General features: G+C 35.3%; 1 protein-coding gene across 1 annotated transcript in view; it reads right to left on the bottom strand.

The window, feature by feature from the left end:
* The window catches only part of LOC108522835 (uncharacterized protein C4orf22-like), a gene marked incomplete at its 5' end in the record, with an annotated part of 281,587 nt that overhangs the window by 238,623 nt on the left and 26,154 nt on the right, over window positions 1-16,810 (bottom strand). The gene's annotated exons all lie outside the window — the stretch shown is intronic.

Below are 16,810 nucleotides of genomic sequence, written 5' to 3'. Positions count from 1 at the left end.
CACTTATTCCAAAATTGACCACATAATTGGAAGTAAAGCACTCCTCAGCAAATGTAAAAGAACAGAAATTATAACAAACTGTCTCTCAGACCACAGTGCAATCAAACTAGAACTCAGGACTAAGAAACTCAATCAAAACCGCTCAACTACGTGGAAACTGAATAACCTGCTCCTGAATGACTACTGGGTACATAACGAAATGAAGGCAGAAATAAAGATGTTCTTTGAAACCAATGAGAACAAAGATACAACATACCAGAATCTCTGGGACACATTTAAAGCAGTGTGTAGAGGGAAATTTATAGCACTAAATGGCCACAAGAGAAAGCTGGAAAGATCTAAAATGGACACTCTAACATCACAACTGAAAGAACTAGAGAAGCAAGAATCACTTTCTTATTCCATAAAAGGGACCTAATACAAGCCCCTAGTTCACTGGATGACTTGAGGATTTGAAGAGACAATACATGCAAAGCTTTCAGAGTAGTACTTAGAGAAGGCAAGCCACTGCACAGAATACACCATAGATGATGACCTCTGTGGGCACTGACAGTGAATGTTCTATAAATGCTATTTATTATCACTATTATGTTAATACATATCTGTTCTCTTATCCTCTTTATTATGAAGTAAAATAAGTCTAAATTATTGAATGCAAAAAAGAATATGGGCAAAAAGAAATCGTATCCTAGAAAACAACATTCAAGGGCTCTTGACACCTATTTGTCTCATAAGTTTCCAGGAATCAGAAAATATCATAACAACCAAACAGTAACAAAAAAATGGTGAAAGAATTCACATTTTTACTAACAAGTCAATAGTGTATAATATATAGCTTTGGGTCCTCAAAACTTGTTTATTAAATAAATAAATAAATAAGATACAATTTTCTAAAGACTTAATACTAGAGCATGTAAATGTCAAACCTTTCGATAAAAAATTTAGATTGTTTACATTCCTTTCATCCTTCTAGATTTTTCTCAGAAGTACTATATATTTTACTTGAAATACAAAGACTCAGAATAAGTTGACTCTAAGCAAACCTTAGGCAGTGATAAAACTAAATGAAGTAATGATTGAGGATGATTGGGGACAACTAAGAATTAATGAATTAAGTGCCAGTTTATACATATGAAGGGCTGTTTTTTCAAATTTCCTCTAAAATTTAAGTTCACTATGGAAATTTTCAATATCCCATGTCACTCATGGCTTTTGAAAATCTAGATGCTCAAACTCCATGGCTTATTTGAAATGTAAACCTTCTATGATTCAAGAGGCCAGCATTCAGTTATCCCAATAATGGGTCAAATAGCCAAAGGAAATAAATATCTCTGGTTACATACAATGCTGCTTTAGTGGAGAAGAGCAACTTAATTATGACACATGTATTACCGAATTTTACCCGAATCCTAAGTCTTGGTCCTCATTCATTTAACACACATTTCTTTATGTTCTCCTAATGCAGATGACTACTTTTTGGAGCCAACCTAATTCTTATTAACAAAAGCTGCCAGTATTAAGGAAGGATGTTTCTAAATATGTACAACTTCTTCCTAGAATAGAAACAAAAAAGAAAGGCAAGCAGGCCAAGCTTTGAATTCTGCATTCACCTGTTAAAGGAACTTAAGCTAATGATCAAATTTGTCTTAGTCTATTTCTTTATCTGTGAAAAGAGAAACACCACCACCCAGTGATAAGTGAGATAATTAATGCAATACTTCATCTTCAATATAACATTAGCTGTTATAATTTCTTGATCATTGCTGATTCAGAAAGTTTAGAGAAAAAGGTCACATGCAATACAGTTCTACGCATGGACGGGTAAGAAACATTTTCTCTTCCCTGATCCAGTCACCAATACTGTTTAGTTAGGCGGATATCAGAGACACCCATGGAAATACCAGGTAACCCTTGATCTCTGCTTCTGCTGAATTCTAGCTTCTATCCTTGGATATATGGTACTAATTGACTATCTTCTAGGTAACTCCCACCAGGGTGAAAAAAACATGCATAGAATCTCAGAGTTGGAAGAGTTTCAGAAGGAGATATAGGGTAGTTCCCTGCACTGAGGTGGGAGGACACGTAAATCATCTGAGGCGATGGCTATCTGGTCCTACTTTTGAAAATCTCTAAGGATTAAACTTCCCCATATTCCTTGGTTACCTGTTTCAGTGTTTAATCCCTTCTTTATACTTATGTCCATCTTTATGGCCAACTGAACTTTTTCTCTTGCTACAATTTAAAAGCATTTCCTTTTATTTGGTCTCCTGTGGAAGTAAAGAACATCTGTTCTGCATCTTCCCTATAATAACCTTTCAAATATTTGAAGACAGTTAAATCGCCCGTTCATCTTCCCTTCTCCAATTTAAACAGTCCTGATCCCACTGAGCCCTCTCTTAGGAGCTAGCCCCCATTCCTTACATCACTTCTGCTGATCTTCGCTGGACCTTCTCCAGAGTCTCCATACTCTTTCCAAACTCAAAGACCAAAATCGAACACAGAAACAATGCCAAATAAAGCACAGAGATTACTTTTCACTTCTGTATCCCTCTCTTGATAAAACATTCCAAGTGAAGTGGTGTGCTTTCCCTTTTTTTCCAAAACTATAGTGCTTTCTAAGTCTTGCTTTGTACTCATGTATGTTATCATCTGGGATACTTTTGTCTAAGGCTCATATCAGATTTCAGGTGCTTCAAATAATTCCTGTCAATAATGATCAAATTTGGAAGTGCACTGCTTCAGAGCATTTTTCTACCTTCTGTAGAAGTTAAAATAGTAAAGCTGTGAAAACAAAATAAAAATCCATGAAATCCATGAAATAACCACCAATACATCTTGATGACATTTTAAAAACATGTTTTCTTCATGATATGTATATAGAAATTCATTTTTTTTCTAATTCAAGAATGATACAATCTAACAAACTTTGTAGGAGTGTTTTATGACCAAACAAAAGCAACAACAAGTAAAAGACTAAAATATATGGGAAACTTTATCAATACATTTGTAAAAATGGTGAGTCCCAGTACATTTTAAATCTAATTTGAATTTTATAATTTTAATTTGTACTCTATAATACTACACATTACACATTTTCTGACACCTGCATTAGTTTAAATACTTGAATGTTTTTATACATTTCTGAGGGTTTTATGGTTGCCAATAACTCAAATATTTTAATTTGACCTATTATAAATAATAATATTTGGAACCAGCTAAAATTTCTCATTTTTTTCTTTTTCTGTTTACCTTCATGAAGATACCTAACAATGTACAAATTATCAGTTCACAAACAAGTTAAGTCACAATTATATAGTTTCCTAACAAATATATTTATCAGATGTGTACATATACATATACACACACACACACACACATACACACATATATACATTTTTTTTTTTTTTTTTTAGAAAGAGTCTCACTTCAGGCGCCCAGGCTGGAGTGCAGTGGTGCTATCTCAGCTCACTACAACCCTACTGCCTCCTGGACTTAAGCTATTCTCCCACCCCAGCCTCCCAAGTAGCTGGGACTATAAGCACACACCACCAATACCTGGCTAACTTTTCAAGATACCACTTAACCATTTTATTGCTTAGGAATGCAGAAACTCAAAGATATAAAATAAAATGTTACAATGATTTGGAAAAAAGACAGCAAAAGTTATGTTTTGTTCTAAAATTCAATTTTAAAAAAGCAAGTAATTTTCTTGCCCATTTCTCCCATTTACACCAGAGTCCTTCTCGGTGTCCACCATTCTCATCCATTTCCTCAAATGGCAGTACATAACCTAGGACATGTGTGGAGAAGAGGCCAGCATGCACATGTCTGACTTACTCTTTGACTCCCAGTAATCTCATGCCCAAGTTAATTTCACATTCTGACTGTCAAAAGCACTTTAAATAAAACAAAAAGACAAATTACCAACTGAGAGAAACTACTTGAAATATTGGTAACAAAAAGTATAAATAAAATGTTCCTCCAAATAAAAGGAAAAGCACAAAAAATAGAGTTTTAAAAAGGGCAAAGGACATGAACAGGCTCTTCACAAAAGAGAAACATGAATGATCAATAATCCAAGAAATGACCAAATGACTGAGGATTCTTCAATCCAACATATTCAGTGATAAATAAGAGCACAATGAGAAAGTACTTTTAAAATAGTTGAATGGCAAAACTAAACCAAATTAGGACAAGTACTAGGATGTAGAGTCAAAAAATATTTCATTAATTGATGTTAGGAGGGGAAATTGGTTTAGCTACTTTGGAAGTAAGATTAAATATTCATATAATACTCTACAACTGATATATTCCAGTGTATGGCACATACCCGGTAGAAACTATTGTGTATGTGCATTAGGGAACATGCACATGGCAGTGCTGTTCACCATGGAAAAACCTGTAAGAAATCCAAATATCCATCAACAAGAAAATGTAAGACTCCATGGTAATACATTCAACAGAATGTTATACAGATAGCCAAACAAATAAACAATAGCAGCACACAATAATGTGAATGATTCTTAGTAATTAAGTGTTACATGAAAAAGTAAGTCCCAAAAGATTACATCTAGTACTATCATTTCTTTGTAAATTCAAAACAACTAAAATTTAAAATATACTTTTAGGAACACTTATAAATACAATAAATTTTATAAAAGGAAAGTAAGAGGATAATGAACACAGAATTCACAATGTTGGTTAATTTGTAGAGGTAAAATGGCCCCAGTTATTTTAAAATGTGTTCAATTTTTCATGCACATTTCCCTGTATCTACACCTTTCGCAATATAAATTTTCAAGTTATCTTAAAAAGAAGTGGAATCTATTTCTTCACCCTCTGTGTCAGGGCTAGCCTTGTGACTTGCTTTGGTGAACAGACTCATACAGAAAGAATAGGGTTCCAGTTCTAATCCCAGGCCTTTCTCCATTAGATCCCTGCCTCTGCCAGAAGAACATGTCAGGCTAGCCAGCAAGAAGTTAGGAGGTCACATGGAGCAGATATGAGTACATAACCTAGGACATATGAGTCATCCCAGCCAAAGCTATTCCAGACCAGGCAGCCCCAGCCAACTCACAAACTGATCACAGACTGCGGAATAAGCCCAGCCAAGATCATCTGAGCCAGTTCTACAGCAGCAGGACTGAGCCCAGCCAACCTATACACTTGTGAGCTGAATAAACGGTGGCTGTTTTAAGGCACAGAGTTTTGGGGTAGGTTTTAATGCAGCATTTTCATGACAGTAGATAACTGATATGCCTTGGGTTGAAGTAGTCAGGGCTATAATCTGCTTGTTTTTATTATTTTGTGTTCTACTGGGTTTTTTGTTTTTTGTTTTTTGTTTTTTGTTTTTTTTTAACGTATACTATTCATTGACATTGCTTGAAAATTTTTATTTATTTTGTTTTATTCCATCTCAGTGATAACAGCAGTTAATTTAACCTTATTGCCCTACTATTGCTCATATCTTAAGAATATTAACCAAGAGTAATATAAAATTTTGCTATTTTGGTTTTAAAAAAACATGTAGATATGGTATTGCCCAGATTTCGGAAACATGCAGAGCCCTGCCACTAACTGTTTGATTTTAGGTAAGTTGTTGCTTATCTTGTCTGTGCTTCATTACTATCACCTGTGTGATGGAGATGAGCATACTTAACTTTCAAGGTTGTTGTGGGAGCCAAATAAGATGCTTATCCATAGCTTTAACACAATAGATAACCAATAAGTTGTATATTAATATTGTGAAGGGTTTCACTAGTATTGGACTTTGAAATTTTTTTTGACCTGATAGATGTAAATGATATCTAACATTAAGTTTGCACTAGGGGCCAGGCACGGTGGTTCATACCTGTAATCCCAGCACTTTGGGAGACTAACTAAGGTGGGACAATCTCTTAAGCCCAGACGTTTGAGACCAGCCTGGGAAACAGAGTGAGACCTCATCTCTACAAAAAGTAAACAAAATGATCTGGGTGTGGTGGCATGGGCCTATGGTCCCAGCTACTTTGGTGGCTGAGGTGGGAGGATTCCTTAGGGCCCGCAGTGAACCATGATTATATCACTGTGCTCTAGCTTGGGTGACAGAGTGAAATAAAAATTAAACTTAAAAAAGATTTGTCTTAGGAATGGATACAGTATGAATCTGACACCCACTAAGAAATGTAAAACTTCAACCAACACCACATAGGCTCTGTTGAGGCCTTTGATATTTTGAAGGAAATGTATAAAGTCCATTACATACTCGTTTGACACTTTGGAAGCAAATGTACAAGGTTTATTAAGTAATCTGCCTGCTGACCATACCCTAAATCAATATACTAACATTCTTATTTCCATCAAAAATCATTCCTCTTTGGTCTTGTGTGGGACATTAGGTTTTTTTGTTGTTCTGTTTTGGAGTTTTATTCAGTCATGACATGATCTATCCTGAGGAGTAGGTACAGTAAAAATATAACCCATAATGCTATCATTTTCTATGCTGTGTGATATAACACTGTATGAGTTGATATCATTAATAACTACTGTTAGGGCTATATCTAATAACTATATCAGAAACAGCTAACTTTTCAGGAGCTGAAAAGGGACTCTAAAATGAAGAAAAATCATGTACTCTTCAGAAAATTATACAGTCTATTTCATCTAGTGAGTTTTAGAATCAACTCCAGTTTTATATTCATATTCCTTGTATAAATTGTATGCTGGTTGGGATATTTGAAGCACTGCTACTAATTTAGATATTTGCAGAAGGATATGCTTAAATACTAATATACTAATAATACCAAAAATATATTAGTATATGTACTAATATAAAAACCATAAGAAGTACTCCATTCTAAATGTGCAAATATGCACTTAATGTGTTTTTGCTCTTTTCCTTTTTTTAAAATTACAAAATGAGAGAACATAAGCATTATACACACAAAATACATTCTGAGATAAAGTCAGTTATACATTTAAGCAACCCCAAAAGTTATTAATGAATATTTAAAGCTTTAATGGGAAATATATCATTATTACCATTTCATAAAGAGAAAATCAAAAGCATACAACATTCCTGCAGACTATATTTAAAATGTCAAGAGAAAACAAAGCATTTAGTCATGATCTAGCACCACACAGTATTAGAGTTTTGTGATCCCCATCTGGAGTCTTCTTAGGCTCATCTAAACACTGATTCTTGAGACTACTACAGGCAAGACATGGCATCAGTCTACTTAGAAGAACAGAAGCCACACTGCTAACAGGCCAGTGTCTGGTATTTTTTCCTGCAGAAGTTCTTGCAGCTCAAGTGCAAAGAAATGAGATCCATATTGGGCAGGTATAGAAACTGGCCATGTTCAAAGCTTCATGTCCCACAATTGTCCATACCTCCTACAACAACTCTAGTATAATTTCCAGGTTCTACTAAGAGACATTTGTTTGATGATATATTTCAGTATGTAACTGCTACTCCTCCCACCCATCAGAATGGTTACTATTAAAATATCAGCAAATAAGCAGCATTGACTTGGATGCAGAGAAATTGGAACACTTGTGCGCTGTTGGTGGAAATGTCAAATGGTGCAGCTACTATGAAAAAAGTATGGTGGTTCCTAAAAAAAACTAAAACTAAAAATATAGCAATCCCACTAACAGGCATATATCCAAAAGACTGAAAGCATGCTCTCAAAGAAATATTTGTACATCTATGTCCATAGTAGCATCATTCACAAAGACCAAAAGATAGAAGCAACCCAAGTGTCTGTTAATAAATGAATGGATAAACAAAATGTAGTATATACATACAGTGCAATATTATTCAGCCTCAAAAATGAAGGAAATTTTGGTAGATGCTACATGGACAATCCTTGAGGATATTAAGTAAAATAAGCCAGTCACAAAACAAAGCAACATTGTTTGATTCCACTTAGATGAGGTACTTAGAGTAGTCAGATTCATAGAAACAGAAAGTAGAATAAGGCTGCCAGGAACTGGAGAATAAGCAAATGAAGAGTTGTTGTAGAAACAACAACTCCTATGAGGGTATGAAGTTTTAGCTTTACAAGGTGAAAAGCTCTGGAGATAGGGCGCACAACAAGGTGAATATAATGAACACCACTAGAATCTGCACTAAAAACGGTTAAGACGGTAAATTTAATGTTACATGTGTACTTTATCACAAGAAAAAAATAGAAATTATATTGTGTGTATATATTTATATATATAATATTATATACTTAGATTGCTACAGTTGCTATTTCACCATTGACCCGGCAATTTCACTCAGGAGCAATTTTCCTTATCATATATACAATTGAAATAAGTTTTTAAAAGACATATGTCGGTGTAGGTTTTTGTAATGTAATTTTTTAAATCATGTATGTTCAAACTGCATAATTTAAATCATTTACTTCTTAGGCTAGGCCACGGGTATCATACGTAGGACCCCTTTGTCAATTCTGGCTAAACATTAGTGTTGCAAAATAAATGACAAATAATCTTACTGCTCTCTTGTTCATATTACATACAAAAACTGGCACTCTCAAGTCTTAAATCAAAAAGTGATTTATCTACTAGTAGTTGAAAACCTAATATTTAACAGGTGCTATGACTGATTCTGATAAGACAGAGGTGAGCAAAGAGAAAAGATATTTGCTCGTATGGAGCTTAAACGCAGTTAAGGAGAAAAACACTGCATATATTAATCAATCAATGCAAACAAAAATATATAAAGTAATGAGACCTCAGAGAAAAATAAAATAGAGCAATGTTGTAGTATGTGACTGGGTGACTGGTTTAGATGAACAGTTGGGAGAACTGACTGAAAGGTGACATATGAACTAAGATCAGAATGACAAGAAGGAGCCAGCCATACACTGATGGAACAGACAGAAGAGCTTTTCAAGCAGAAAGAACAGCAAATACAAAGAGCCTGTGTTAGGAACAGTCTTCATGTTCACAGAGGAATTGAAATCAGAGCTAATAGTTTGTATTGGAAAAAAGGATGAACAGGATTCAAAACAGCAGAATCATGTTAAACTTAGGGATAACAGTCAGAATCCACAAATAAGTTATTTCCTATACTGTAGCTTCTTTGCTTTAACATTATTTACTGAGCAACTATTTCTATTAAAAGGAAATGTTTTTCAGCACTTATATAAACAGATTTATTCATTGTTGTGAGCTTCTCCCAGGCTACTTAGAGTTAAAACACTTTGAAATCACAGAGAAAAGTTTTAAGTTGGAGTTCCAGCTTTTTCTTAGGCTGAGAAAGTTTGTTATCGCTGTCTAAATCCAAGTGCAGAAACGTTTTTGCTAACGTTGCAAATTCACTACTTAGAAAAGCTACCCAAACACACCTGTACCTTTTCAAAACTGATTTAATATTGTGTTAAATAAACATATTAAGAACATGGATGTTTAGTCACCAAAAGCTCCATTGCCTAATCTCCTATTTAGAGTGAATTGAACAGGCTACTTAAATTCTGATAAAGACAAACCTGCATTTCATGACATCCTTTTCAAACCCAATATTGTCAGGTGGTACTCAGTGCTTATAGTTTTACCTTAATATTGTTTGGTCATATGAATTCTATGATTGAGAATACATGGAATAATGTCTAAGCAAGAGGCTACAACCTGAAGATAGATTACATATCGCCCAATTTTGTTATATGAGGCAAGAGAACATTGTTAGAAATCCAGAGCAGTTTGCTCTGATATCGGAAAGCTAAAGTCTTCATCCTGCTTCTGCCTTTTATTGGTTGTACAAACTTGGATATAAACTCTGTGCACTCATGTATTAGTTGGTTTTCATGCTGCTGATAAAGACATACCCAAGACTGGGAAGAAAAGGAGGTTTAATTGGACTTACACTTCCACATGGCTTGGGAGGCCTCAGAATCATGGTGGGAGATTAAAGGCATTTCTTACATAGTGGTGGCAAGAGAAAATGGGAGACGCAAAAGCAGAAATCCCTGATAAACCCATCAGATCTCATGATACTTATTCACTATCATGAGAACAGCAAGGGAAAGACCAGCCTCCATGATTGATTACCTTCCCACTAGGTTCTTCCCACAACACATGGGAATTCTGCGAAATGCAATTCAAGTTGAGATTCAGGTGGGGACACAGCCAAACCATATCCTTCCACCCCTGCCTCCTCCAAATCTCATGTCCTCACATTTCCAAACAAACCATGCCTTCCTAACAATTCCCCAAAGTCTTAACTCAGTTCAGCATCAATCCAAAAGTCCACAGCCTAAAGTCTCATCTGAGACAAGGCAAGTCCTTTCTGCCTAGGAGCCTGTAAAATCAAAAGCAAGCTAGTTACTTCCTAGATACAGTGGGGGTACAGGTATTGGGTAAATATTGCCATTCCAAATGGGATAAATTCGCCAACACAAAGGGGTTACAGGGCCCATGCAAATCCAAAATCCAGCAGGGCAGTCAAATTTTAAAGGTCCAAAATGATCTCTTTTGACTCCAACTCTCACATCCAGGTCACAATGACTCAAGACGTGGGTTCTCATGGTCTTGGCAGCTCTGCCCTTGTGGCTTTGCAGGGTACAGCCTCCCTCCCAACTGTTTTTATGAGCTGGCATTGAGTGTCTATGGCTTTTTCAGTTACACAGTGCAAGCTATCTGCAGATCTACCATTCTGGGATCTGGAGATGGTGGCCCTCTTTTCACAGCTCCACTAGGCAGTGACCCAGTAGGGACTCTGTGTGGGGACTCTGACCTCACATTTCCCTTCCACACTGCCTTAGCAGAGGTTCTCCATGAAGTACCTGCCCCTGCAGCAAACTTTTGCCTGGCATTCAGGCATTTTCATACATCTTCTGAAATCCAGGCAGAGGTCCCCAAACCTCAGTTCTTGACTTCTGTATACCCACAGGCTCAACACCATGTGCAAGCTGCCAAGACTTGGGGCTTCCACCCTCTGAAGCCACAGTCCAAGCTGTACATTGTCTCCTTTCAGCTATGGCTGGAGCAGCTGAGACACAGGACACCAAGTCCCTAGTCTGCACTGGGTCCAGCCCACTAAACCATTTTTACCTCCTGGACCTCTGGGCCTGTGATGGGAGAGGCTGCTGTGAGGGTCTCTGGCATGGACTGGAGACATTTTCCCCATGGTGTTGGGAATTAACATTAGGCTCCTTGCTACTTATGCAAATTTCTGCAGCCAGCTTGAATTTCTCCCTAGAAAATGGGCTTTTCTTTTCCATTGCATAGTCAGGCTACAAACGTTCCAAACTTTTCTGCTCTGCTTCCTTTATAAAACTGAATGCCTTTTATAGTACCCAAGTCACCTCTTGAATGCTTTGATGTTTAGAAATTTCTTCCACGAGATACCCTAAATCATCTCTCTCAAGTTCAAAGTTCCACAAATCTCTAGGGCAGAGGCAAAATGCCACCAGTCTCTTTGTTAAAACATAACAAGAGTCACTTTACTCCAGTTCTCAACATGTTGCTCATCTCTGTCTAAGACCATCTCAGCCTGGACCTTATTGTCTATATCACTGTCAGCATTTTGGGCAAAGCCATTCAACAAGTCTCTAGGAAGTTCCAAACATTTCCACATTTTCCTGACTTTTTCTGAGCCCTCCAAACGTTCCAAACTCTGCCTGTCACCCAGTTCAAAAGTCAGTTCTATATTTTCAGGTATCTTTTCAGCAATGCCCAACATGACTGGTACCAATTTACTGTATTAGTTTATTTTCATGCTGTTGATAAAGACATACCTGGGACTGGGAAGAAAAAAGAGGTTTAATTGGACGGACAGTTCCATTGGGGAGGCCTCAGAACCATGGTGGGAGGTGAAAGGCACTTCTTACATGGTGGCAACAAGAGAAAATGAGGAAGAAGCAAAAACAGAAACCCCTGATAAACACATCAGATCTCATGACATTTATTCACTATCACAAGAATAGCAAGGAAAAACAAGCCCCCATGATTCAACTGCCTACCCTTGGGTCCTTCCCACAACAGTGGGAATTCTGGGAGATACAATTCAAGCTGAGATTTGGGTGGGGACACAACCAAGCCATATCAACTCAGTTTCCCCATTTCTGAAATGGAGAAAATTTCATGTCTATCAAGATGGTTGTTAGCATTAAACAAGTTAAAACATGTAAACTCCTCCCCAGTGACTGACACACATCAGCAAATGATAGTTAAAATACTACTACTATTATATCATATACAAAATACACTCAGATAAGTCAGCTGTCAAACTATTCACTTCCATGAAATTTTGTATATCTAATTGCATCTATATCAACATATAGATGTAAAGAGTCAGACAATATATAAAGTAAGTAAAACACACATTTAAAAAGTCATAACATTGCAAGTTGGCAAAAATCCAGCAAATACGGGAATTAAATTTTAATTTTAAAAGTCTACTATTTCTATAATGTTAATTACTTTTGAGGATGTAATATATATTCTTTTAACCTCTTACACCAAAAAACGCCTCTGGTTTAGAATGTGTAAGTTATTCCAAATCAAAAAATAAGTCCACATCTGAAAACTGTCTCAACATTTAAATTTTAAAAAGAAATCAAACTATGTAGCTCACTTATAATCACCTTGATTAGAATAAATCTACTACCAGGTTAATGTACACTAAAAGGAATTCATTGCATATTCCCCATCCTTAATAACAATGCTAATAAAATGCACTGTACAAATGTTTAGAACTCAATAACTCAATATTGTAAATATAAAATGTATATATTACACATATTATCTCAGTGATTATTTACAAAAATATGATTGAGGCAAACATGGGTGTTTGCTCTTATGGTGTACTGAGCCGGCTCATAAAAAAAAAATGGAAGAAATTCTGTTTATGCATCTCCTGACATTGCTTCCTATTATTTACTGAGTGCTGGAAATGAACATCTCTAACTCTAAAAGGGGTAAAGGATCATTGTAGTGGGTTTTTATCACCCTTCCCTTAGACCAAATACACGGTTATATTTTAAATAATTTTCCCATTAAATAGAAATAAAACAAACACAAAAAATAATTTATCAACTAAGCAAATTAATTAAGAATGCTGACAAACTTGGCAGTGATACATAGTGCAATGGAAGACATCTATTGTTCTGTTTACTTATTTTCTCTCAGTAGTGGCTCTAAATATATTAAAAGGCAGAGAAGAGTAAAAGAAAGGAGAGACATTGTGTGTGTGTTTGTGTGTGTGTGCAGAAAATAAACCATTTTTTAGGTTTTCTAGGCTTAGTCAATTATTTTCTGTTAAATTATAATTAATGCAGTCACCAGTAACTGAAGGATAATTACATTGTGAAGAATGCTTACTACTATACTTGTAAATGATTGATTCAATGAATTTATTAAAAATAAGCAGTTTCATGGGCTTGAATTTAGTTTTAATACTTCAGTCCAAATTGTTAAAAATAGCAAGAAGCTAACTGCCAGAGGTTTATTTACATTATACCATTTTTAAATCAGATATTTCATCTAATAACTTGTAATAATCAAGTTACGACTCATTAAACATAATCTTTATGCTTCTTCCTTAAACTCTGATCTTTAGACAATGTTTTAAAATACTTTTATAATAAAAACTCTCAACAAGTTTGGTATAGAAGAAATGTACCTCAAATACAGCTACATCACAACCAATGGTGAAAAGCTTTCCTCTAATATCAGGAATAAGAAAAGGATGACCACTCTTGCCACTTCTATTCAATATACTTCTGGAAGCTTTAGTCACAGCAATTAGGCAAGAACAAGTAATAACAAAATTTAAAAGACATTCAATCAGAAAATAAAATTAGAACTGTCTCTCCTTGCAGGTGACATTTTCTTAAAAACTCTACCAAAAAATATTAGAACTAATAAATTTAGTACATTTTCAGGATACCAAATTCACATAGAAAAATCAATTATGTTTGTACACTCTAACAACAAACTATCCCAAAAAATGAAATTAAGGAAATGATCCCATTTACAATAGCATGAAAATAAAATACACAGAAATAACCAATGAGATAAAATATTAGTATCTATATATTAAACACTATACAACTGATGAAAACATTTGAGAACATTGAGAACAAATAAAAAGATATCACATGTTTATGAATTGGAAGAATTAATATTGTCAAAAATATGCATATTTTCCAACTTGATCCACAAATCCAATACAATCTTTCTCAAAATTCCAATGGAATTTTCACAGAAATAAGAAAAAAAAAATCGCAAAGTTTCTATGGTATCACAAAAGACCCCAAATAACCAAAGGCATCTTGAGCAAAAAGAACAAAGCTGGAGGTATCACATCACCTGATTTCAAAATATGCTACAAAACAACAGCCATCAAAAGCATCATGATACCAGCATAAAAACAGACATATAAACCAATGGACCAGAACAGAAAGCCCAGAAATAAATGCACATATTTATTGTCAGTTGATCCTTGCAGAAAGTGCCAAGAACAAACAATGGGGAAAAGACATTCTCTTCAAAAAATGTTGTTTGGAAAACTGATTCTCTGAGTGTGGAAGAATGAAATTAGACCCTTATATCACCCTATACATATAAAAACCAACTCAAAATAGATTAATAATTTATACATAAGAAACTGAAACTGCAAAATACTAGAGAAAACATAGGTAAAAAGCTTCTTGATACTGGAGGAAGCAATAAATTCTTAGACATATCCCCAAAAGCACAGACAACAAAAACAAAAATAGACAAATGGGACTGCATCAAATTAAAAAAACAAACAAACAAACAAAAAAAAAAACTCTATACAGCCAAGGAACAACCTATAGAATGAGAGAAAATATATACAAAGCATACATCTGAAAAAGAGTTAAGATCCAAAATGTATAAGGAATTCACTCAATCACAAGGAAACAAACAACCCTATTAGAAAATAGTCAAAGGATCTGAATGGATATTTTTCAAAAGAAGACATGTGTATTAGTCCCTTCTCACACTGCTATAAAGAAGTACCAGAGACTGGGTAATATATAAAGGGCAGAGGTTTCATTGACTCATAGTTCCACATGCTTGGGGAGGCCTCGGGAAACTTATAATCATGGAGGAAGGTGAAGAACAAGCAAGAACCTTCTTCACAAGACAACAGGAAAGAGAGCGTGTCAAGGAAGAACTGTCAAACATTTATGAAACCATCAGATCTCATGAGAACTCACTCACTATCAGGAGAACAGAATGGAGGAAGCTGCCCCCATGATCCAGTCACCTCCCACCAAGTCTCTCTCTCGACACATGAGGATTATGGGGATTACAATTTGAGATGAGATTTGGGTGGGGACACGGAGCCAAATCATATCAACATATAAATGGTCAACAGGTATAGTCATGCGTGACTTAATAACAGGAATATATTCTGAGAAATGTGTCTTTAGGTGATTTTGTAGTTGTTTGAACATCATAGAGTGTACTTACACAAACCCAGATGGTATAGCCCACCACACACTTAAACTATACGGTATAGTCTATTGCCCCTAGGCTAAAAACATGTACAACATGTTACTGTACTGAATACTGCAGACAATTGAACACAATAATAAGTATTTGTGTATCTAAACATATAAAGGTACTGTAAAAATGTATAAAAAATGAAAAATGTTATACATATATAGGGCACTTATCATGAATGGTGGTTGCAGGACTGGAAGTTGCTTTCAGTGAGTCAGTGATTCAGTGAGTCAGTGGTGAGTGAATGTGAAAGCCTAAGGCATTACTGTACTGTATACTTTATAAACACGGCACTAGGCTACACTAAAGTTATACAAAATTGTTATTCTTTCTTAAATAATAAATTAACCTTAGTTTACTGTAACTTTTTACTTTATAAACTTCTAAAATTTTTTACTTTTTTGTCTCTTTTGTAATACATTTAGCTTAAAACAGAGAAACACTGTACAATTAATTGCATAAAATATTTTCTTTTTTAATATCCTGATACTATAAGCATTTTCTATTTTAAAATTTGTATTTTATTTTTTGCTTTTAAAACATTTTTGTTAAAAAACTAAGACATAAACGCACTCATTAGCCTAAGCCTACACAAGGGTCAGGATCATCAACATCACTGTCTTCCTTCTCCATGTCTTATCCCACTGGAACGTCTTCAGGGGTAGTAACAGCCATAGAGCTGTCATCTCCTATGATAACAATGCCTTCTTCTGGAATATTTCCTGAAGGACCTGCCTAAGGCTGTTTTACAGTTAACTTTTTTAAAAATAAGTAGAAGGAGTGCACTCTAAATTAATGATAAATAGTGTAGTAAATATATAAACCAGTAAAATAATCATTTGTTCATATTATCAAGTAGTATGTACTATAAACAATTATATGTGCTACACTTTTTTTTCATATTTGAGATAGAGTCTGTATTAATCCATTCTCACACTGCTAATAAAGACATACCCAAGACTGGATAATTTAGAAAAGGAAGAAGTTTAATGGACTCATAGTTCAGCATGGCTGGGAAGGTCTCAGGTAACTTACAATCATGTCAAAAGGGAAAGCAAACACGCCCTTCTTCACATGACAGCAGCAAGGAGAAGTGTCAAGTGAAGGCAGGGAAAAGCCCCTTAGTAAAGCCATCAAATCTTGTGAGAGCTCACTCACTATCACAAGGACAGCATGGAGGAACCACTCCCTTGATCTAATCACCTTCCCCAAGATCCCACTCCAACACACGGGGATTAAAATTCAAATTACAATTCAAGTTGAGGTTTGGGTGTGGACACAGCCGAACTATATTATTCTGTCCCTGGCCCCTCTCAAATCTCATGTCCTCACATTTCAAAAC

The sequence above is a fragment of the Rhinopithecus bieti genome, unplaced genomic scaffold (genome assembly GCF_001698545.2).
Source record: "Rhinopithecus bieti isolate Rb0 unplaced genomic scaffold, ASM169854v2 scaffold_68835, whole genome shotgun sequence".
In the NCBI taxonomy this organism is placed as follows: Eukaryota; Metazoa; Chordata; class Mammalia; order Primates; family Cercopithecidae; genus Rhinopithecus; species Rhinopithecus bieti.
Note: the sequence above shows the minus strand (reverse complement) of the source record. Positions and strands in the feature narration are given on the sequence as shown.